The sequence below is a fragment of the Haemaphysalis longicornis genome, unplaced genomic scaffold, assembly GCF_048455015.1.
Source record: "Haemaphysalis longicornis isolate Haplotype H1 unplaced genomic scaffold, Haemaphysalis longicornis Haplotype H1 scaffold_1, whole genome shotgun sequence".
NCBI lineage: Eukaryota > Metazoa > Arthropoda > Arachnida > Ixodida > Ixodidae > Haemaphysalis > Haemaphysalis longicornis.
Genome location: NW_027526203.1, coordinates 229269528 through 229293623, shown reverse-complemented (window position 1 = coordinate 229293623; position 24096 = coordinate 229269528).

Sequence of the window (24096 nt, the reverse complement as noted above, 5' to 3'; positions counted from 1 at the left end):
CGCGTAACTGTGATTTTTGTTATCATTTTTGTTCCCCGCTTCCACTTCTCTCATTTTTTTTCGCTGCCCACCAACCATGATCCCATTGTACAAACCCTCCCTTCCCTTGCCCTGCCCTCTCCCTTGCTACATTCCCTACATAGATAACACTGAAACCAACTTATACTGTACTCTGAAGAAAGGAAGTCTGTTCCTGAAATGTCAGTAAACTTTTATTTTTAACGTTTTTCTCGTGTGTCTCTGTCTATATTTGCCTTTAATATAGATTGTAGCGAAGACTACGAGACATTCCCTGACAGCGCCATTGCCGTGCATTATCGTGGACCATCATCACTGCCGTGCTTTTGGCACACTTAATCTATCATCATCAGAAGAAGCTTGTGAAGAAGAGGTTCAGCTGGCTCGGCATCACCCCTTGTCTTCTGACTGCTTCCTCAGTGTTCCTGAGCACAAATAAACCCCTTAACAGTTTGGTGGAGAGTGCGGAGTCATTGTCCCCAACCTGGAACTTCGTAGTCGGACCATCCCTACGGCCATGCCTGACCCGCCCGTGGTTCCTCCGGCCCCAACCATCATCTGTTCTGGCGCAACCCGGCAACGGGATCCTGCCAAGTTCAGCGGAGCGGAAGACCAGGATGTCGAGGACTGGTTGCCGGCGTACGAACGCCTGAGCATGTACAACAGGTGGGATGATGTGATTTAATTCAACAACGTGGGCTTCAACTTAACTTTACTCGCCGAGACGTGGTTTAATAACAACGTCGCGGGCATAGACACCTGGTCCGAGTTCAAGACGCGCTTCTTGAGAGCTTTTGGCCGTCCCGCCGTGCGCAAACTGCTCGCAGAGCAAAGCTTGCGCACCCGTGCGCAGAAAACTGGTGAAACGTTTACCAGTTACATCGAGGACGTTCTGGACCTATGCAGGCGTATCGATCCATCCATGGCCGAAGCTGATAAAATCAAGCACGTCATGAAAGGTATAGACAACGATGCCTTTCAGATGCTCTTGGCGAGGGACCCACGTTAAATTGCTGACGTAGTAAACCTCTTCCAGAGTTTCGACGAGCTTCGGCGGCAGCGAAGCCTCACGCGGCGGCCTTCAGCTCCTGACGACATTTTAGCAAGTTTGATTGGTGACCCCGAAAGCCCCTCCTTGTTGCCGCGCATAAAGGAACTTGTCCGTGAGGAAGTCGCTCGTCAGCTTTCTCTGCTGCCTTGCGTTGCCGAGACTCCGTCCCCTGTTGTGCCGACACTCAGGAGGGTGACTCAGGAGCAAGTAGCTGAAGCCCTGCCGCGTACTGCCGTTGTGGATCCTCATCACATGACTGCGTTAACCGCGCCGATGACGTATGCAGAAACTGTCGCCCGGTCGCCTCCGGCGCCGATTATGACGTGTGCTGACACCATGGGAGTCCCTCTACGTCAGGCCGCACCATCTTATCAGCGCCCGGTACCACCGATGACCCCATTTCCTCCAGTTCGGCCTCCTGCCCAGTTTAACAATGCCTGGCGAACGTGGGACAACCGCCCAATTTGTTTCCTTCACCGTTATGCCGGGCATGTCGCGAAATATTGCCGCCGCATACCGCCAGCCACGGCTGTTCTCCGACCGCCGACTTATGGTTTGTCCAACAGGCCGCCAGTCCCCCACGACGTCTCCGATGGATATCACATCAGTCCCTCACCTGCTGACCACCGCGCTTCTGGGAATCGTCGGTCGTCGTCTCCGCGTCGCCGCTCTATTTCTCCGATGCGTCGACGGCAACCCGCTTCCGAAGAGGAAAACTAGCAAACGCAGTTCCTTAGGCAAGAACTGCGTTACGGTCGAACTCTTCAAGGCCTCGTTTTTCTCCCCTGAACGTTATTGACGTATTAGTAGAAGGCAGACCAACATAGGCGTTAGTCGACACAGGCGCTGCTGTGTCAGTGATTAGTGAAGACGTTTGTCGGATGATTAGAAAAGTGATGACGCCGTCGGGTGGCTTCTCGCTGCGTACTGCGAGCGCGCAACACATTCAAGCCTTGGCGGCGTGCACAGCTCGTGTCACCATCCAAGGCCTCTTGTACATAATCGAACTTATCGTGCTGCCTTCGTGTTCCCATGACGTTATTCTGGGCTGGGACTTCCTCGCTCGCCACGATGCCGTCATTGACTGTGCGCGTGGGAGGTTGAGTTTACTTCACAGTGTGACGTGTACAGTGACAAAGCGAACGCCGCTAAACTTGTCGTCAGCGAGGACACTACCATTCCGCCGCAGTGCTCTGTTTCCGTGCTTCTGGGCTGTGCCTCTTACACTGACGCCACTGTGCTCTTTACGCCATCTGTGCTCTTCAACCGCCGCAGGCGTCTTCCGCTGCCGTCCGCTCTCTTATCGACCCACGCTGGTGCTAGCCGCATGCTGGTTACAAATTTGTACTCCCATCCGTTATTTTTTCTGCAAGGTGAAATGCTCGGCTGGATTGAACCTGTCGATCATAATGCCGTAGTTGATGTGCCCGATGATCCACCTCACCTTGATATTCTGGAGTTGAGCCCAGTGTCAGCAGAAGACGCATCCAACTCCACCGTATTTAGTAAGGCCATCGACAACGACCTCGCCTCAACTCAACGAGCTAAGCTACTGGCACTTCTTCAACGATTTCGATCGTCTTTTGACTGCGTGAAAGCCTCGCCCAGCCGAACATCAGCAGTTGAACACACTCGCACCCACCGCTACGACAACGACCCTATCGTTTTTCTCCGAAAGAGCGTCGCATTATTGATGTCCACGTGGATGACATGCTCCAACGCGACGTTATTCGGCCCTCAAACAGTCCCTCGGCGTCACCAGTCGTTCTAGTGACGAAGAAGGATGGATGTATACGCTTTTGCGTTGATTATCGCCGCCTCAACAAGATCACCAGGAAGGACGTCTACCCTTTACCGCGTATTGACGACGCACTTCACTGCCTACAGGGAGCTGAGTACTTCTCGTCGCTCGATTTGCGTTCGGGATACTGGCAGGTGCCTATGGCAGAGGCTGATCGCGCAAAGACGGCATTTTTAACACCCGACGGACACTATGAGTTTAACGTCATGCCGTTCGGCCTTCGCAATGCACCTGCCACTTTCGAGTGCATGATGGACAACATTTTGCGCGGACTAAAATGGAAGATATGTCTCTGCTATTTGGACGACGTCGTAATTTTTTCCCCAGATTTCGACACCCATTTACGGCGCCGGGAGCAAGTTCTGACCTGTCTTGCCGGCGCAAAGCTACAACTAAACCTCAAGAAATGCCACTTTGCTGCACGGAAGTTAACCATACTTGGTCACGTTGTCTCGAATGACGGTGTTCTGCCCGACGCATCTAAGCTCAAGGCTGTTGCCGAGTTCCCCAAGCCGACCTCTATGAAGGCACTGCGAAGCTTCCTAGGCCTTTGCTCCTACTTTCGACGATTCGTCCGCAACTTTGCCACCGTTGTTGCTCCATTGACGCAGCTACTCAGTAACGCTTCCACCGATCTCTCTGCGTGGACCCCTGAATGTGAAAAGGCATTCGTGACGTTGCGGCGACTTCTTACGTCACCTCCTATTCTCCGACATTTTGACCCTGACGCGCCTACGGAGGTCCACACTGATGCGAGCGGGGTCGGCCTTGGCGCTGTACTGGCCCAGCGAAAGTCAGGCTTTGATGAATACGTCGCTGCCTACGCCAGCCGCACCCTTACCCGAGCCGAATCCAACTATTCCGTGACGAAGAAGGAGTGCTTGGCCATTGTTTGGGTGCTGGACAAGTTCCGGCCCTATTTGTACGGTCGCCCTTTCGACGTGGTCACAGACCACCACGCACTTTGTTGGCTGTCCACACTAAAAGATCCGTCAGGGCGGCTCGCACGGTGGGCTCGGCGGCTCCAGGAGTACGACATAAGGGTTGTATATCAATCCGGCCGCAAACACTCCGATGCGGATGCCCTCTCCCGTTCTCCAATGTCAGTGTCACACGATTCCACGTGCCTCCGTGCTGAAGACGCTGACATGTCACCACTTTCTTTCTCCGACATCCGAACAGAGCAGCGAAAAGACACCTGGGTTGTTTCCCTCATCTCTTTGCTTTCTGGCACGTCACCCGCTCACGGATCTCGCTGCACTGCCTACCGCCACAGCACGAGACGTCGCCTCCTTTCTATTACGTCGCTTCATATTGCGCCACGGAGCGCCTCGAGAACTCCTAAGTGACCGAGGACGCGTCTTCTTATCCGATGTTGTCGCGAAGCTCCTCACTGAGTGCCGTATTATCCACCGCACAACAACTGCGTACCACCCGCAGACTAATGGCCTCACTGAGCGTTTTAATCGAACTCTTGGAGACATGCTGTCCATGTACGTCTCCTCCGACCACGATGACTGGGACCTTGTGCTTCCCTATGTGACGTACGCATACAATACGGCCATACAGGCTACAACCGGCTTCTCCCCTTTCTACCTACTCTACGGACGAGAACCATCGTGCACTCTCGACACCGTGCTTACTTATCGTACGGATGTCTCGGAGTGCACCCCAGCATCAGAAGCCGCCAAACACGCGGAAGAGTGCCGACAACTCGCGAAAACCTTCACAGCTGAAGACCAGTGGCGGCAAAAATCTCGCCCCGACGACACAGCTGTGGCACCAACTTATTCGCCGGGGTCATTGGTTTGGCTATGGATTCCCTCGACCACCCCGGGATTGTCTACGAAGTTTCTCGCCAATATTATGGCCCCTACCGCGTCTTGGAGCGTACGTCACCAGTAAACTACATCGTTGAGCCTATGGACCTCCGCCGCCGTGGGCGTGAGACTGTCCACGTGCAGCGCTTAAAACCCTATCACGAGCCTCTGGTTTCGTCTGCTCCGTAATTCGCCGCCAGGATGGCGTCTTCTTCCACGGGGGGAAATTGTAGCGAAGACTACGGGACATTCCCTGACAGCGCCATTGCCGTGCATTATCGTGGATCATCACCACTGCCGTGCTTTTGGCACACTTCATCTATCATCATCAGAAGGAGCTTGTGAAGAAGAGTTTCAGCTGGCTCGGCATCACCTCTTGTCTTCTGACTGCTTCCTCGGTGTTCCTGAGCACCAATAAACCCCTTAACAATATGTATATATATATATATATATATATAGTAAGGACGCGTCTTGTCTGGCGTCTTTGTCTGGTGTTGTCTGGCGTCCCACAGGGCTCAGTTCTCGGTCCGCTACTATTTTTAATTTATATCAATGACATTTCATCTGGCATTTCATCAACTATCCCCCTCTTCGCCGACGATTGCGTTATTTATCGCCGAATAAGTAACAACGAAGACCAAATACTACTACAAAAAGATTTACAAAAGATAGAAAATTGGTGCTCTCTTTGGCTAATGACACTCAACTTATCGAAATGCAAATTCATGCACGTAACTCGTTGTCGTTCCGAACTTAATTACACATACACTTTAATGTCAACTTGCCTTTCACTAGTAGAATCATACCGATACCTGGGAATTCTGTTAAGAACAAACCTAACCTGGTCCGAACACATACTTAAACTCGTTGCTGAAGCATCCCAAGCGCTTGGTTACATTAGAAGAAACCTTTCACTATCGCCCCCAACCATACGCAAAATGGCATACGAGACCTTCATCCGAACAAAGCTAGAATACGCATCTGCTATTTGGAACCCTCATCAGTCGTACCTAATAGACGCCATCGAATCAGTTCAGAACCGCGCAGCCCGCTCCATCACTTCTAAATATGACTGGCATCTCAGCGTCACCGACATAAAAGCATCCCTCTCCCTCCCCTCTCTGACAATTAGACGTGAAATCGGACAGATATGCCTCCTCCACAAACTGTATTATCACTTTCACCATCTCCGTACTTCCCTCTTGCTCACACCGTCCCGTTACTCACGCCGTCTGTTCAATTCCATGAGCATACAACGATTGCATGGTTCATCTAACGCATTCAATGTCATTCCTACCACGTGCCATCGAAGAATGGAACAAGCTGCCTGACTCTGTTGTCCGTGAACGGAATCCGACGAAATTCAAAGAATTATTATTATCTCACCTTAGACTTTAATTTTATATAATCCCCAAGACTTGCCGCTGCTGCCTTTTTTAGTTTATTATTATTTTGGTTGTTGTTAAATTCTCTAATTAGATTTGTTGTTGTATAAATTGTCTAATGAACCAGGTACCCAAACGTATTTTTCTTGTACCACATATGCACTACTGATGTCTCTGCCCCCCCCCCCCTTATGTAATACCCCTCTGGGGTCCTTAAGGGTTTAATAAATGATGATGATGATGAAATGAGGGGCTCGTTGAGGAAATACAGAAAGATAGGTCAGCAGTCTACAACGCCAAAGGAGGCATAGGGGTGTGGTTAGGCTCTTTTCTTTTTCACTACGTTTAATGAAGTAAACATTTGTTTTTTTTTTTAGTATACAGAAGAAAGAAAGAAAGAAAAACACGCGCCCAGAGTGGGGACCGAACCCACGCCTTTCGGTTCGGTCCCCACTCTGGGCGCGTGTTTTTCTTTCTTTCTTTCTTCTGTATACTGAAAAAAACAAAACAAATGTTTACTTCATTAACCGTAGTGAAAAAGAAAAGAGCCTAACCACACCCCTATGCCTCCTTTGGCGTTGTAGACTGCTGACCTATCTTTCTGTATATATATATATATATATATAGCGAATCAGAATAGGAAATGAGGGGCTCGTTGAAAATAAGACAGAAATAAGGGTTGGCAGTCAAGAAAACCTCGGAAACAAAGGGGAGCATGTGGTAGGTAGTTGAAACAGATAAAGAATTTGGAAAGAAAGAAAGAAAGTAGAGAAAAAATGCCCGCCGGGTGGGATCCGAACCCACGACCTCCAGAATACCGGTCTGGTGCGATAACCACTATGCCACCAGCGGGGCTATTTTTCCCCTCTACTTTCTGGGGTATTTATGTACATGTAATTTTTTCCTGTGCTTGGGGGTGGTAGCCAGCGCCACTCCGACTTCTCGGGGTGAAGGGGACCTTCTTTTTAACCCCCGGACCGTGACTCGAGTGTCTACGACATGTCGAGAGTGGTCAACCAGCGTTGAACCCTCTTAAGCTCCCTATGGCACCAAGACTGCCAGAACAGAGGCCCTCGCTATGCATATAGCAAATCAGAATAGGAAATGAGGGGCTCGTTGAAAATAAGACAGAAATAAGGGTTGGCAGTCAAGAAAACCTCGGAAACAAAGGGGAGCATGTGGTAGGTAGTTGAAACAGATAAAGAATTTGGAAAGAAAGAAAGAAAGTAGAGAAAAAATGCCCGCCGGGTGGGATCCGAACCCACGACCTCCAGAATACCGGTCTGGTGCGATAACCACTACGCTACCAGCGGGGCTATTTTTCCCCTCTAGCCCCTCTAGGAGGTCGTGGGTTCGGATCCCACCCGGCGGGCATTTTTTCTCTACTTTCTTTCTTTCTTTCCAAATTCTTTATCTGTTTCAACTACCTACCACATGCTCCCCTTTGTTTCCGAGGTTTTCTGGACTGCCAACCCTTATTTCTGTCTTATATATATATATATATATATATATATATATATATATATATATATATATATATATATATATATATATATATATATATAGTTGTTAGATACATAACTCAAGACTACAAAAGGGAGGCCAAGAAATTAGACCACACACATACCAAAAGGAAGCTTCATGACTACCGAATCGAGAGCACTCGCATTTGTCAGAACTTCTCAGGAATGAAGCCCGCGAGTCCAGCTTTTTCATGGGCACTGATCATTTCCAAGTCAGCCACGTATCGCAACAAAGAGTTATTGGGCATTCTGCGTGTCCAAATCTACCTACACCCTTAAACAAGTACAGCAGGCACTCTCCTCCGCAGTTTCGGCAGTTTGCCCTTAAAAGGACAGAGAACCGATTTTCGTCGAGTATATCTTCTTCATCCCAAATAGAAGGGCATTACTTAAAGCACCTTAAAGTGAAACGGCTTTGCTGAAAACGCCCTAGCACTTTTTAAATCGAAATTTTTAGCTCCACGAGCCGTATGTGTCCTCCCAAAAATAATGCTGGCAACCATGACATACAGAAGCGCGGCATCATACTTTTGTCTGTATGCGAAAGGAAAATCGATATATTTAAAAACTTGTCCCCAGCTAAAAAAGTGTGAATCGCAGGCTTTCTTATTCCTTTATGTGTTTGTTTAAATCCAACAGTCTATTTTGCACGAATACGCCATCTGTTGGTATAGACGATAGGCAGAAACTGGCTTCACGTTGTGGAGGTCGGAAGTTCGATTCTCCCCGGGGCGACCTTTTTTTTTTTTAAGCTGCCGTTGGCGTATTTGCAAACTGAAATCAAATATTTTGGCAGAAGAAAGGCCCCTGACGCAGGCAGAATCGTCAAAGCTTTTTCACTGGGTCTGTTTACTGAACGCAGCCGTCGATTCTGGGCATGGACGCTCAGTTAGCCACACTGAGAGCAACCCAGCGACGCGGGCGGCATGTCTTAATAATTTTCAAAATAATGTTTAGAAATACCTATACAATTGAAACTTTTTCAAATACTTGTGTTAAAATGTTTTCAATAAATGAATAGACGTTTCAGCAGTTACAGTAGCTGCTAGGCTTGCAGGTCACGTGACCGGGACACATATTGTAGTGTCAAGTTTCGACACTACCAACCGCCAGCCGTGCGATTTACGAAATTAAAATTATTTCAGCCAATTTGTTTATAAATTGCTTGTGGTTACCGGGCTATATAAAACGTTGGCTTTCATATGAGTTAAACAATATATACGCGACAAAAATCGGTTGTCCGTCCCTTTAACCCGTAATTTAGCAGTCCAAAGGTGTTCAGTTTCTCGACAATCACATCGTTGTGAGCCTGGCTGTCAAGCATCACCATTAAGCGTGGTGTTTTTCCGCAAGTTATTAAATTGTTAAACAAAAAAAAAAACCCAAAGAATTAGGAAATGATTCACGGAGAATGAAATGAACTTCCACTGAAACAAAATTTGCATTAGGATTCCAAGCAAGATCTTGCCCATGGCTCTGCTGACACCGGACGTAATAGGATGAATGTGGAAAACACTGCTCAAAGAGCGTAGTCTTCGCAAGGGGCCACATTTGAACATTCATGAAAAGTTGATGAGAAATTCAGAGGAGTGTTATCTTTTTATGGAGGCACTGATTTGGGATCGCGAAAGCAGCAATAGTGAGACGGCAAGAAGACTTGGAATATGTCCAGAAAGATGATTGTTTACAATAGATAGCCTTCGAGCACATTGAATTGAAAAAGTATGGAAAGCTGTATACACCATTTTCCATAAGCAGCCGGGAAAGTAGGAAAATACTCTCAAACCAGTTCTCTCGGCGGCCGACCAGCGTTGCCTGAGCGCGCTGGGCTGCTAACATCGCTCGGCGCCGTGTGCTCCGCTGCGTAGTTCAATAGTATTTTGCACCGTGTGCTTAGTTTTTGCAGAACTTTCAACTGTTTTAGCTAATGCTGCGATGCCGTTCAAGGCGCAAACGTCGCTTGGTCAGCACTGCGCGGGGGTGGGTTATTGAACAACCAGAGAAAGCGAGAAACAGTCGCTGACAGCACGCATGTGCACGGCACTGCCTGGAGAAAATGCAGTGCGGTTGCGGCGTGTTTTTGCGGCATCGCTTCCCAACGCACACCGAGTTGAGATATCGGTGGATTCCGGTGATAAATCGCAACGACTTTGTACCAACGACCAACTCCAGGGTTTGTTGGGTGCACTTGGACGGCAAGCAGACGGAGCAAAATCCATTTATCCCACGCAAAGCTGCGACAGGGAACGGAACCCCCTGAAATGTTAGAAGCAACTTTATCCTTTACAATACAGCATTGATTGGTTGGTTGATTGATTGATTCATTCATTATGGTGTTTAACGCCCCGACGCTTCATGGGTGATGATGAGGCGCGCCGTAGTGGAGGGCTGCGGGTTAATTTTGACCACTTGGGGATCTTTCACGAGCGCCGATACAATACAACATTACAATAACTTCTGGTTCCTTGTAGGCAATTTAAAATACCATATATTGTTTGGTTATTACAGCCGATTGGCATTAAACAATCCCCTTTTCATCTAATCTAACCTTTAAAATCACGGCGTTTTGTTTACTTTTTTTCAGGCCAACTCATTACACTGCTAAACGACATGAAAGGATAACTTTCTCCATCGCACACTGCTGGTCGATAGCAGGATAAGCAGGCAGCTAAATGTGGAAACGCAGCTCGAGATACGCGTGAACGCTGCATTTGGAAAATAGCTCAACCTGTTCACAACGCTGTCAAAGGAAACGCGTCTAAATCCTTTTGCGTTGCCACGGGATCTAAAGTATTACAATTACAAAACAGTTACTGCTGGTCGCGTAATGCATTTGTGGTGCAAGCAGCGATTTCCCAAAGGTGAGCTCCGAGCAACAGGCTACATGCGCTGCGCAGAGTTAGGTCAATCATGATCACGATCATGATCAACCAATATTAACTCGCCCGAACGTCAACCCTTTTGCTCAACCTTCGAATAGAAATTTGACTGGTTGTGCGGTCGTGTTATTTTTCCGCCCAGGTAATTTCGTTTCGTCAGTAACTGTCATAAGTCTAGTTAAGAAAGATTATATTGCATTGCAATGTCAACAGCGTAGCAATCGCCTCGTCGAAAGTCCATCGCGAGCACGGATCACCGTGACCCACATATGCTGTGCGCGCTCCGCATTCGACGTCCGCGCTTCCGTAAACATGACTAATCGGTAAACATAACAAGCACGGTGGCATTGAAAACACGTATTTACTCCCTGATATCGATTTCTTTGTCAGTCGGGGCCATACCGGTACGTTTGCATCGGGGAACTGCGGAGCACCACCACCACACTGCTACTGCTGCTCGCAACAGCCGGGGTCGGAATTTCCCGCTCTGGCAGCAAATTAGGACGTAAAATCCGTCCGCAGATGATGAAAACAAAACAGAACACACACACACACAAGCACTGCAACCGCTAACGTAACGCCAAAGCACTACGGTTCACTCGGTAATGCACGGATACCGAGCAGACGCACGCCAAGAACGGCGCACTTAACAGCCCAGCGTGGAGGTTTCGGCGGTCGCTTCATAGACGGCGCTAGCGTCTGGTCAGAAAAAGCAAATGGCGGCGCCCACCTCTAGCAAGGAAAATGGTGTGTATGATCAACCATTTTGCCTGCCCTGCCTCTTGTGGAGATAGTAGGAACAATAATATTGCGGTACATACTCGAAATCACTAAGGCAATACTCAGCTGTCCAGAGTAAATTTCTGCTACTTTGTGCCTGCCGTACTGTTGTGTGTTAACATGATGGCCCCGCATGCGGCGCTCATGTTCAGCCGTATTGTATGTAAATACAACGTGACATGTAAATACATGAATCAATAAATTTGAATTTGATTGAAAAAAAATAGGGCATGTATAAATGAGGTCACGGGCGCTATTTATCAATGCGCTGTTGAGTTTGTATATGCAATGCACGTACAATACGAAATGTTGTAAACATCTTCGCTTCATGTATTGTATCCTAAACATTATTTGAGCGAGTGGTTTTGTTGTTGTTAGTAGTGCAATAAACAGTTCCCGCTCTCTTCTTTGGTCTTCTAATTTCATGCCAGTCGAAGGACTCGATGTCACCTGGTACTGTACGCTTTGAACGCGACTAGGTAGAGCCCCTACAGCAAAGTTATCAGCAGAACCAGCGGGCACCCCAGCCAGCCTAGCCAGCGCGCAAGTTCCCCCATATTTAAAATGAGCTCCTATGCGCACTGCATAATGCATGGAGGAAATAATACTCAGGAGAGGCCCCTAGCACCCCAATGCATTGCGAAAAGTGTGGAGGAAGTCCCGTGATTTTTCTTGAGCCCATGGACAATGTTGCTTACTTGTTTACAACCGCGGCGGCCAAATTTGGGCGAATAGAACGGACAAATTTTTAAGGCGCTTGGTATGTGGCTGCCTCGCTACGCTTGCAAACCAGCGCAGTCGCTACGACAAACGTTTTTAGATTAGGCCAGTTTGAAAACTCCGCCGTCGGAGGCGGCCTTAACTCGTACCCCGGCCGTAGCAGCGCTTACGTCCCGTCGAGATTGGCGGAGCGAGCCGCTGCCGCCGCCGGCGACCTGCCGGGAAAATCCCCTTCGCTCAGCGTTGGCGATAGGCACAGTTCGTTCTTTGCTCACTTTGTGTTTCTTCGTTGTGAAGTGAAGTGAAATTTATCGCTGCTGAGACGTAGCGCGCACTGACCGCAGTGCTGTACGACCCCAAACAATGCTCCCGTCGTCTGCGTTCGCCATCCCGCGAGCCTGTGGCTATGACGACGACAAACGCTACTTTGCCAGGCTTAAGAACTGAAAAATCGTCCTTCTATATCAAAAACGACGGCCGTTTTTCGATTGAAACTTTGGGTGAGGCATAGAATGGGCAAATTTAAGGTGAAATCAACAGCTTAGAACATGACATCGCACCGAGGAATCAGCGACGAAGCTGTTTTCGCTTCGAAGCGGGAGGCCAGGGCGACGCCATGTTAGTCAAATCAAACCGGAGACAGCAAAGGATGATGGGATAGAGTGCTGGGCTCAGTGGGCTCAAGTCATGGCGGGACTCGGCTTCACAAATGTGACGTCAGGGCCTCTCCTAACCTTTTCTTTCCTCCATCGCAGAATGCCTCCGCCATCTTGACAAATACTGTGTTTACAGCGCCATCCAGCGGATATCTCGGTAGTTCGCGACACTGCCCAGGGCCTCCGCGATCGGCTGCCGTATAGTGCCTAGAATTCTAGGCACTATAGCTGCCGGCGGCGCGCTGCCGCCGGCAGCCGATCGCGGAGGCCATGCACTGCCGGTAGTATTTCCCGGTACTACGGGCAAAGCTAGACCTTTGCTTCGCTAAAATCCTCCGTTTTCTGTGCTCACGCAGCAGATCGGGCGTTGGTACGAGGAATGCCATCGCGACGCAGATGCGGCGGTAAGAGAACGAGAGCACCGCCATGTCTTTGAATGTAACGCTCGCTGTCGGTCCGATCCAGCGGCCCGGGAAGCAGAACGGAGCCCCAACGCCGAGCGCAAGCGTCAACGTCGCGCCGATCCAGCATCGGGGGAAGAAGAGCGGTCCAGCGACGCCGAGCGCGAGAGACGGCGTCGAGACGTCGTCGGGACGTCGAGGAGTCAGTGCGGCCAGAAAAAAAAACATTGTCTAAAATGTGATGTAAACGTAGTCCTACTTTCGTACCCATCGTGTTGCTAATACCGGTCAACCACCTTTAGCGAGTGTAATGGTCGTTCTTTTTCTTTGTTTATTTTGCTACGCTCAGTTATGCGGAACATTGCGGGATGCATGACAGCTTCACGCGATTGGAAATTTTCGCAGCTACGGAGTCAAGAACTTGCGCTGCAGCCAGGCGGCCGTCAAACAGCTGCTCACAGTGAATGCAAACTGCTCAGTGTAACTGGGTTGCACAAAATGAAGACATTTTTAAGGAGTAAAAAGAGAAACCAGCTCTAAGATGCCTGGTTATTATTTGTTTACAGCGTCAGTGATTGTGTGACCGAGTTTGTTTCATGCCCCGAAACGTACGTATACGCCTGCAAAGACAATTTTGGTTCGAATACAGCGTTCGATGGGACAAAACAAAAGGTAAGTTCTACTGGAGCTGAAGGGGTTTGCAGGTGATGCTTCCTGACTTGCTGCTCAAGATGTGGATGGCGTGAAGAAGACAGATGCCTACACAGAGGGAACAAACGATCGGCAGAATGTAATAGTGCCCTAATTTGAAGAGACCACACTAACCAAAGTTGCAGAAAGTCGAAAGTGTGAATTTTGGAACAAATAGTAAGCCGCTCTCGGCTTCACTACTGCACACACATGCACAGCTGGGAAGGAATTCTTCTCGGTTGTATGTAAACAGTCTGATATCAAAGTAGGAAGGCCCTACAGCCTTTTATTACATGCCTTCCTACCACGAATCCCGTTTCACCCAATAAAACGGTCCGTACGAGCCTCTTTAGAGCGGCTACTATACTACTCAAAACCTCTTTGTTAGGAAGACGTCTTCAAGGGCAATATAAGTCTGATATCATGGTAGGATGGCCGAGGGACCTATTATTAAAAGCTGTATTTGCACGATTATAACGCGCCCCAACTGTAAGGCCGGGTTCAGACAGCTGCCGCAACTGTAGTAATAACTTTAAAGAATGATGTCATTGCACGTCTCAGCCGAACGAACTGCGTGACATGCGGTTTCTTTTCGCCCATAGATCCCGATATGGCTTTTGCGTCGGTAGTCTGAACATAGCCTAACACGTGGGTAAATTTACTTAGGGAAATTCGAAAAAAAAATCTGAAGCCGATTTTACCGCGCAGATGTAAATGACATGACACCACGTACCTGCCAGAAGACATTTAGTTTCAAGCGGGCAACTGTGGTAGCAAAATTAAAACTGGAGCGGGGAACATCGAAAATGTTTGCGATTTCAATCGCCTTAACTGACCTACATAATTTTAGACGTGGCGGGGGATTGGGTCACGCGCTGCAATTTATGAATTTCACCTTGGAGTATTCCACTTCTCGGAAACCTACGTGATCAGGCCCGGTGAAGCCGGCCATGAGAATATGGCTATGCTTTGTTTAGGTCAATCGCGCACTCATGTCTCCGGGACGCCCAGTGTGCGTGAGGTCGCTCTGTCCCCCTCGCTGTCGGCAAGTAGTATTATCTTGCGCTTGGTGAACGCTTAATTGTAGTAGCTCTTCGGAGCCATAATAACTGAAACGACGGGCTGATTGCAACAGCAGAAATATGAGCAACAGGTGGCAAAGGTAAGCCCATTGAGGAATGGGTGCACAACAATTTATTTCGTGATGTTGACAGATTGTTTCGAATTTGATTGAGTTTGGTTTTGGGAGGAGTTCGTGTCCATCTTCGCTCTGAAGCCTATTTAGCTTTGAATCCCGATGGTAGCGCGCACACAAATTTAAAGGAGACTTTTAGCCAAAAAAGGTGCGGGTTAGAATCGTGCAGATAAGGTACTTCCACAAACCCCTTGTATCCCTAGCCCATTCTCCATACTCAGCCCCCTTATAAGGGCATCATCAGTGTAGACATAAGCATTGCTGTTTAAACGTCTTTAGGGACGATAAAAGGATTCTCATATTCAGGTATGGAGGCTATAGCGCCTTTCATAACAGAAGTTTTCTTTTCGCCTTTCTCGCCGACTCCACGTAACAAAGCTTAAGCGTTCAAACAAACGGTAACTGTTCCTTGGCTACGTGTGACGCCACGAAGCAAGTCACCCAGGGGCCAAGGATGTGGTCGTAGCCTCCTCGGCCGATGGAAATATGGGCCTGCGTAATATGAAACGGCTGCACCACAATCCAACGCCCAGGAAGCGAGCACAAATCTTTTCTTGAAGCAGCTGATTAGAAGTTGCTGACAGGCAATTTTCGTATGAGTTCTATGTGATCACCTAAAGCACCATTTTTTTTTTCGTTTTTTCGGAGCACAACATGGGGCATGTGGGCAAAATTTATGCGTCGATTTCGTCGTTCATAAAAGAGCAAGTGACAGTGTAGAATGAAAATGAAGTAGAAAGAGCACAGGGAAGGAGTTACCCCTCCCCCTACTAGTGTAGAAGGAAACGTTGCCAGGACGATGTTAATCGAAGCGCGTCTCCTGCTGCTCTTTCGTGTTCCTCACCAATCGCACGCCTTTCCGCGTGCTCCCGGCTTGGGCAGTGCTGGAGTTCCTGTATATGCTTCGCCCCTAGGTGAGCTATCTGCAGGAACTCTGGGCAGTGCTGCCAGGCAGTGCTGCTTAGCGGAAACATATGAAACGATTCACACAGTGGCCTAGCGGCACTGTCCGCCAGCGCCCGCCACACCTCGTCCCAGCGGCGGAACTAAGCGCCCCAACTGTTCCCATTAAAAGCGTATGTCGCGACAGGCAATCTTATAGCAGCGGCGATGCTCGCGGTAACGCCACGTGCGCGTGGCGGCGGTCGCATGCGAGCATGTTTGTGCGTCCCGTCGCTGTTTGTCGGCGTAGTGACAAGATGCTCAGGCATTCTTAAAGATCCACCGACGGATGTTCAAATATTATTATCGCCTATTTACCGACCTGGAGATTTCGTATTTTGTACTACGGGAAAATAAAAGGAAAGGCTGGAAAAAATGCGCGGAAAAAGATTTACGAAAAAGAAAAAGGACGCATCCTTGGTTTTTATATAGATTCACCCAATAGTACTATTTATTTAACCAACGTACTTTCACTGCCGAAATGTGCCGAACTTTTCGCGAGGGTAAAGATTCCCAGGTAATCAATATTAATCTGGAGCTTTCCACAACGGCGCGTCACATAGCCGAAATGTAGCTTGAGCGCTGAAAAGCCCCCAAATTCCTTTTTTTTAATACTCAATTGTAGGAACTAGCATGTCCATCCCGACGCACCAACAGGTCGTGACGGCAAATACAACGTTATCATCACGTCCTTTCTTTCTGCTAAGGCGGCTTGGCGGATAATGTTTATCGGGATTTTCCTATAAAGAACGCGAAATTACAGAACGGTGAAATCTTCCCGTCTTTTTCGAAGGAGCCCCACGGAATCAACGCGTTTATTCATATCGGCTGCCATGCATATTAAATGCACGTTTATGGGTACCCCTCTTATTGCATGCAGGCGTTGTCGTGGCGCTTATGGGACTCGCGGCAGCGAGGCAACTCCCACGGCGTCGTGTTAAAGTGGGCGCAAGAGAATGGGACGGGGTCCTGTTTCGGCGGAGGACGCGCGTTGGGCGCGGTTCGCAGACACCCGCTGCCCGACTCTCCTCATCCAGACATTGCTTCTGCTGTTCAGTCAATAGGTGCTCCCGAACGTCGCACAAAGGACGGAAGAGGCGGGCGCACGGAGAGCGGGACTCACAACGTGCGCCGCGCGCCCTGTAAAACGCTTGTGAGACGTAACTGCGGCTGAATCAGGAATCCCAAAGAGCTAATAATCAACGAGCCAGCGTTCTAAAGACATCCTATTTTGATAAAGGTACGTCATTTTTTTTCCCTTCTTCCTTTTACCGACTGTTTGCCTGAGTGGCTGCTTCTCCATTTACTTTGAGCTCTGTTAAAATGAAAGTCCTTGCCACTTAAACAGAACTATAGCGTCATAAAATGTTATTTTTAAATTGCTCTGAATGAAAAACAAATCGCTAAATTGATGGGCTTTGCACAAACGAAAAATTTTCTTCCTACTTCTGCCCGCCGCGGTGTCTCAATGGTAAGGCGTTGTGCTGCTGAGCCCAAGTATGCGGGTTCGGTTCGGTTCCGGAGGCGCTTGTGCCGTCGTCCTCCTTTACCGTCGTTGTCCAAGTCGCGCTGTACTTTTTGAATCATAATGCACCAACTTGCCCAAGAAATTTGCTTAGCAAAAACGCCCGTGTCGAGATTTAAGGGCATGTTAACGATTCCCACGGAGCCAAAATTAATCCGCAGCCCTCCACTTCGGTGCGCATCATGGCCCAGTTGTACTTTCGGCGCGTTCAACCAGCGAAATTTAAATTTTCAACTTTTTTCTTTGTACTTCGCGTTCTGCGCAATTATCTTCTGCTGTACTTGCGTACAAAACACTTGTCTGCTCTATCGGTACTGGGTTTTTTAAAGCAAAGCTTTCTACCTCTACCCCCCAAGGGTTCTTTCGCGACCGTTGGTGTCACCAGAAAACTCCAGCGAACAAATAAAAGAATTTACTGGCACCGCCGGGAATCGAACCTGGAACTAATAGACTAACAAAGCGAGAGCCCGCTGTCTTACCGATTCAGCTACGAGCCCAGGCGAACACGAGAAGACAAATGGTGTACTCACCAAGCACATCTACGGGTTTACCCCCTGCCTTCTCGCTGAATGATACGTGAAAGCGTCACACGACCACTCACGCCTGTCTAGCGGCCCTGTGCGCACCTGGCTCATGTGCTAAGAGTTAAAAATATTAAAGGAAGCTCACACCAATCCATGGGATCTCATTTTCAGTACGCCAATGTGCTAAAGCCTGTGGCCTCCAGTGTTCACGTAAAAAATCACAGCTCCTTGTCGTCCGCCCTCACGCCAAATCAAGGAATACATTCAAATACTCCTTGATGACCAGGCCATCACTCCACACCCCAGCATCAAGATCCTGGGCCTACATTTCCAGGCCAACACCAAGAGTGACGTCTCCTTGCAGCGCCTCAAAAACAGCATTAATCTAATCATACACATGATCAGGCGAGTTGCCACCAAGAAGCGAGGCCTAAAAGAATCCGGTACCTTTCGATTAATTGAAGCTTTTGTCCTCTGCAGAGTTACTTACCACAAACCCCTATCTCCTTCTCGACGAGGAAGACATAGAGATGCTTTACATAATGATTACAAAGGCGGTTGAGCAGGCCATTGGTCTTCTAATGAGTGCGTCCACACTGAGGCTGCTTAGCACGGGCTCCACAACACGGTGGAAGAGCTGATAGAAGGCCATCTTTCTAACCAGAAGGTCCGACTCAGAACTGCGGTGGGTAACCGCATGCTTCACCAGATTGGCTGGGCAGCCCAAAATGTCACTCCGCTTGACGTACTCCCAGACTCTTGGCGACTAAAACTAAAGATGCTCCCTTTGCTTAGAAATATGAACCCCTCACATGACGAGGGTCAACGAAAAGCACGGGCTCAAGCGCTAAACAGCACCCTCGGTGGGGCTCATGCAGTTATCTACACAGACACCTCCAAACATCGAGGGCAGCAATACGCCATCATCGTGGCTACCTCCAGAACCAGCCTCCTTGCGTGTACCTCGCTTAGGACCCAACAAATGACGGAAGCAGAAGAGGCAGCCATCACCTTGGCTCTCACTCAACCAGGGGTTCGGAGGGTAGTCACCGATTCCCAGCAAGCCTACTGGAATTACCAGTCCAGTTGGGTGTCCTGACCTGCACTGTGCGTGCTAAAAAACCACTCCCCAAACGGTTCCATTCAGCTCATCTGGACACCGCCTCACGCTTCAATGGAGGGCAACAAATACGCCCACCCAACAAGCCTGCGCTTTTACCTCCCGTGCTATGGAGCTGAACGAGGACAGTCACCCGCTTGTCACGTCCAGGGAGATAATCCAGCATTATCGCCTTCTGAGACAGATCGTACCTTCGCCTTACCCTGACCTTTCCAGAGAACAACAAACTACCCTACGGCTCATTCAATCCGGGCTCCTTCCCACAGCCTACGCGTCTTCACGTAGTGCATCCGAATCGCTACGACGCTGAATGTAAATTTTTCTCAGAAGTAGGAATACTCCGCCCCGTAATCGGGGTGTTCGACTTTAGCCCTGAGCACCCTCCTCTCTTTCCGTCAACTACCCAACAAGAGCAATGGGAGATGCTGCTGTCCAGGCCCTCTCTACCTACCCAGCTTCAGCGAGTGGACAGAACACAGGCCGCGCGGACTGCATATGGGCCCCACAGAAGAAAAAATCACTCCCCAAGGCTGCACTCTGGGACGTTCAGAAATCTGAACAGAAGTATTTCTTCCTCCTCCTTCTCAGCCACAAGTCTCGTCGCCTCCGTCCACGGCGCAGAGACGGAGAAGTCAGATCGTCTAACACCGGGTCTGAGCTTACTTTAATTTTACAAAAAACGTTACCACTATTGTGCTACACCAATACAACTCAACCAAATACCGTTCATGCATCATGTATTGATTTAAACTTCCCAAGAATATCTCTTTGAAGTAATAAATGGTGTGGTTAAGTGCATTTCACTTCTCTCTGGTTTTACTATTTGTAGAGCGATGTGAGTGATTTTAAGTGACGTCGCATGAGTAATCGTTATGGGTGCCGTTTACAGCTTTGCTTTCCAACCACATTCACGGGGTGGATTGGCGCGATTTTTTTAGTTGCCTGGATTTTCCAACGGCATGCGCGCGTGCGTGCATGCGTGTGTCCGCACGGGGCGCGGGGCATGCGCGTTGCTGGCTGGTTACTCAAGTCATGTTAAAATTGTTCAGGCTTATCCCCAATATGAAGTGTTCATCATACGCCATCGACTGGGAGTACAGTCAGCATTAGCGGAAGTCGCCCTGTACCGACAACCGCCGACGAGGCACCACTGCGACTTTCTTGGTTTACGCTACAAAATAGGGCATAGAGTGTAGCGCATAGAGTGTAGGGCACACGAAATAGAGCGTAGCGGTCTCAATCGCTTAAAGGCCAACTGCACTCAAAATTTCGACCGCGCAAAATCACTGTTCCTGCATAGTATGACTAAAAATACCGCGATGTACGAAGTATGACGCCTAAAATGTGCGTAATTACGTCGCAAGCGGCCGGCAAAAATCGACGATTTCGAAAGCGAAACTGGGCAAAACGCGGCCATTACGGGCGGCGGAAGTGACGAATCAGCCGTCGGCGCGAGCGGACCAGCCGACGCGGCTGACGCGGCCGGCTCGGCCAGCCAGGAGGAGAGCGCGCGCGTGCGGGGTGTGGGAGGCGCGCGGAAAAGCGAGCGTTTGTCCCGCAAGCCCGACACTATTCGTGCGCTCCGACAGTAGCACACCGCGTAGACATGATGTCGCGACAACACTCGAAAAAGTGAGAACCGTGCGGTTAACGAAGCCTCTTCGGAGCCATGAAAGCCAGGCGTACCGGGGCGAAATACGAGTTTCCTGGATTCTCCCGCTGCGAGGCAGGCCGATCGGCCTGGACGGCTGGCATGTCACTTCCGCTAAATGGCTGTTTGCGCGACACGCCGGCAGGTGCTTTGTCGTCTGCAAGGGCGTTATTTTGAGTGCCTGAAACTGAATAACCACGCATTGCACAGAGCTACCGGTCGCGTCGCAGTAGTTCTCATGGTACCTACTACACATTTCGAAGGCATTTAGCCAGGGTGAAATTTGAGTGCAGTTGGCCTTTAATGACCGCACTCGTAACTTTTTGAAAAAAATCTTTAAACATTGAGAGTCTACAAGCCACATTAACGATCTAGAAAAGTAAAAAAATTAAGCAAATTTATGAAGAATTTTTTATAAAGTCCCGGTCGGCAGGGGGCAGGCAACAGTTCGCGCTGCTCATTTTGTTTCCGCACTTACAGCTTGCACAAATTCAGAAGTACTCCTAAAGGCTGCAACAACCAGTGACTCGAAAGTATACCCAGGGTTCGCTTGAACGTGCTGCCCTGTGAGGCTGTGTGACCAGGAAGAGATATCTTGAAAATTAGGATGTAAAGTCCTTTGAGAGCGCCTCGAAAAAGTGTAGAGCCGAGGGAATATAACGGACCTCACAAAATGAGAGATAATGACGACATCCATTCCAACGAGGTTTAGTACGGAAGTGGATAGGGAACGGAAAGAATGTCTGGATGATTGAGAACGTCTTCACGTGCTTGTTGACAACTGTTTTGTGAAAGTCCGTAGTAGTTTAGGGTTAAGTAGAGGCAAAAATATTGGTCTGTCTGTCTGTCTGTCTGTCTGTCTGTCTGTCTGTCTGTCTGTCTGTCTGTCTGTCTGTCTGTCTGTCTGTCTGTCTGTCTGTCTGTCTGTCTGTCTGTCTGTTAAAATTAAGATTAGGCCTCTCGGCCATAGCGAAAAAAGCTTAAATTCGCAGTACAGTAAAAGCTCGTTAATTCGAACCGCAAGGGGGGACATATAAATTCTAAATAATGAAAGTTCGAACAAATTAAAGGGATCAATAACGACAGTACACTGCCATTGGGAAGCAATAGGGCGAGTGGACACTTTAATGGTTGAAAAAGTCCGTGATTGACCCGCGCCTACTGTAAGCTACACTGAACACGTTTTTCTCCAATAAACGAATGTAGCGGAAAGCCTCATCGTCGTATTATTCATAACGGAAGAAGAGACGGGCAGGCTTGCACCCGGTAGTGCGTCACACGTTTTCCTCTTCGGATCAATCTCAATAATATCAATGCTCTATTCTCGGTCACGCAAACGGATAAAAGGACGCCGCATGTCACACTACGAGGCTGCGAAAAATAAATATCCTATTTTGTGCAGCCAGCAGGCGCTATGGAGCATTCACTTTGCCCTTCGCAGCATAGGTCACGCTCCGACTATGCATAGGGCAAGCATGCAGCCACAAGCTCGCGGCACTGCTCGTCGCCGAAGGCCTACACCGTAAAATAGCCTGCTTGCTGTATTTCATAATTCGTTTTAAAAAATGTTGCACACCTGTAAAAAGTAAATGCTCCAGAAGCGTGTTCCTGTCGAAGAAAAGGAAGGGGACGAACTGTGCACGTGGTTTTAAAATATATGGCATGGGGAGGAAGCACGAATCCTCCAAATCGGCTCGCCTTCTCTACCTATAATTCAACCATCCAATGAGCACGAAACTAAAGCTTAAAACGCCGGTTTTTCTCTAGGCGTTCATTTGTTTGTCCGCCCTTTCCCATCACCAAACGTGCTATTATTGTGTAGGTAGAGTGTCCCGTGATTCCTGTTGTAGCAGTCCCTTCCTCGGAGCGTGCACAGCAAAAAAGTTTGCGTCTTGCAACAAATTCAAATTACGATAATAGGCGCACACAACAAAGAAAAGTGTTAGTGCACAAGGCGTCCGTTGTCGTCTCGGAAATGAGCCGCAAAACCCACCCCTTGACTTTGCAGGTACTGCGTATTTCGTCTTTTAAAGAAAATACAGGCTAAATTAGACGAAGCGTGCAGATATACCGGCTTCTTTATGAAAGTGATGCGCATTATTTTATTATGGCGCGAGTATCCATGAAAGCACTGTAAAACCGATCGAGAATTGTGTGTGTGTGTGTGTGTGGGGGGGGGGGGGGGGTAGGGTTGCCACCTTTCCCCGAACAAAAAACCGGCCCTTCCAAGGCGCGGGGGGGGGGGGTGTAAGTAGAAGGTTGAATTTGTGGTGAAAAACAGACGCCACATTTTTTTATTTACACACAATGCCATTTCTTGTAGCGTTTTCCTACAGAGAAATCAACATAACGTTTGTACTGAAGCATGTAAAAAGTTGATTGAGATTTTGGCTATTGCTCTGAATGTACTGCACAAAAAGTAACCACACTTGCTGACCGCGCCGGCAGTATTTCTTTGTGTTGTTCCTGCCTTTGGTCCCCATCCATCTCAGGAATCGCGCTCGGCTGCGTATTTCCTCTGCTCGCGTGTCCTTGCACAGCTGGTCAACATGTATTTATGATCGTACTTGCTCCATTTACGCTTACAATAGGTGAAAAAGAAATATCCGCGCCACGATGGCCAAAAACTGGCCAATGTCGGCCGGTTTTAGGTACAGAACGGCAACCGGCCCGCTGTCTATAAAATCGGTCTGGCCAGTCCAAAACCGGTTGGATGGTAACCCTACAGGGGGGAGGGGGGTCTGCGCTTCCAACGCAGCCGGTCGCCAGTTTACTCAGAGCAGTGTGAGCGGATAACACGGAGCGATGGAGGTTCGTTTAAACAGCGATACGCTACTAAGTTTTGCATGAAGCTTGGAAAGAATGCAACGGAAACATTCCAGATACTTCAAGAGACCTTCAAGGACGGCTGCATTTCAAGGTCACCGTCCGGGAGGCGACACAAGGCGTTCAAGGAGGGCCGGCAGGAGGTCGCTGGAGAATTCTGGACGATACTCAAATCGATGCTCATTGTCTTCTTTGACGCCCGAGGAACCGTACATTTTGAGTTTGTACCGCAGAGAGAAACCGTCAATTCAGCCTTTTACCTTGGGGTCCTCAAGAGATTAAAACGCCGGGTCGCACGCGTGAGGACTGACATCAAAGACACGGTCAAGCTCCACCATGACAATGCCCACCGCCGCACATCCTTCATCGTTCCCAAGTTCCTGGTCCGGAGCAACACCCCGGGGGTCCCCCTTCCCCTTACGGTCCCGACTTGGCTCCTTGCGACTTTTTTTGTGTCCCCGACTGAAGAGAGTGCTGAAGGCAAAGCACTGGGTGACGATGGAAAACATCCAACAGCATGTTAAAGTTTTCCGGAGGGACATTCCCCTCAAGGACTTTCAGGTTCCCTTCCAGGCGTGACAGACTCGTC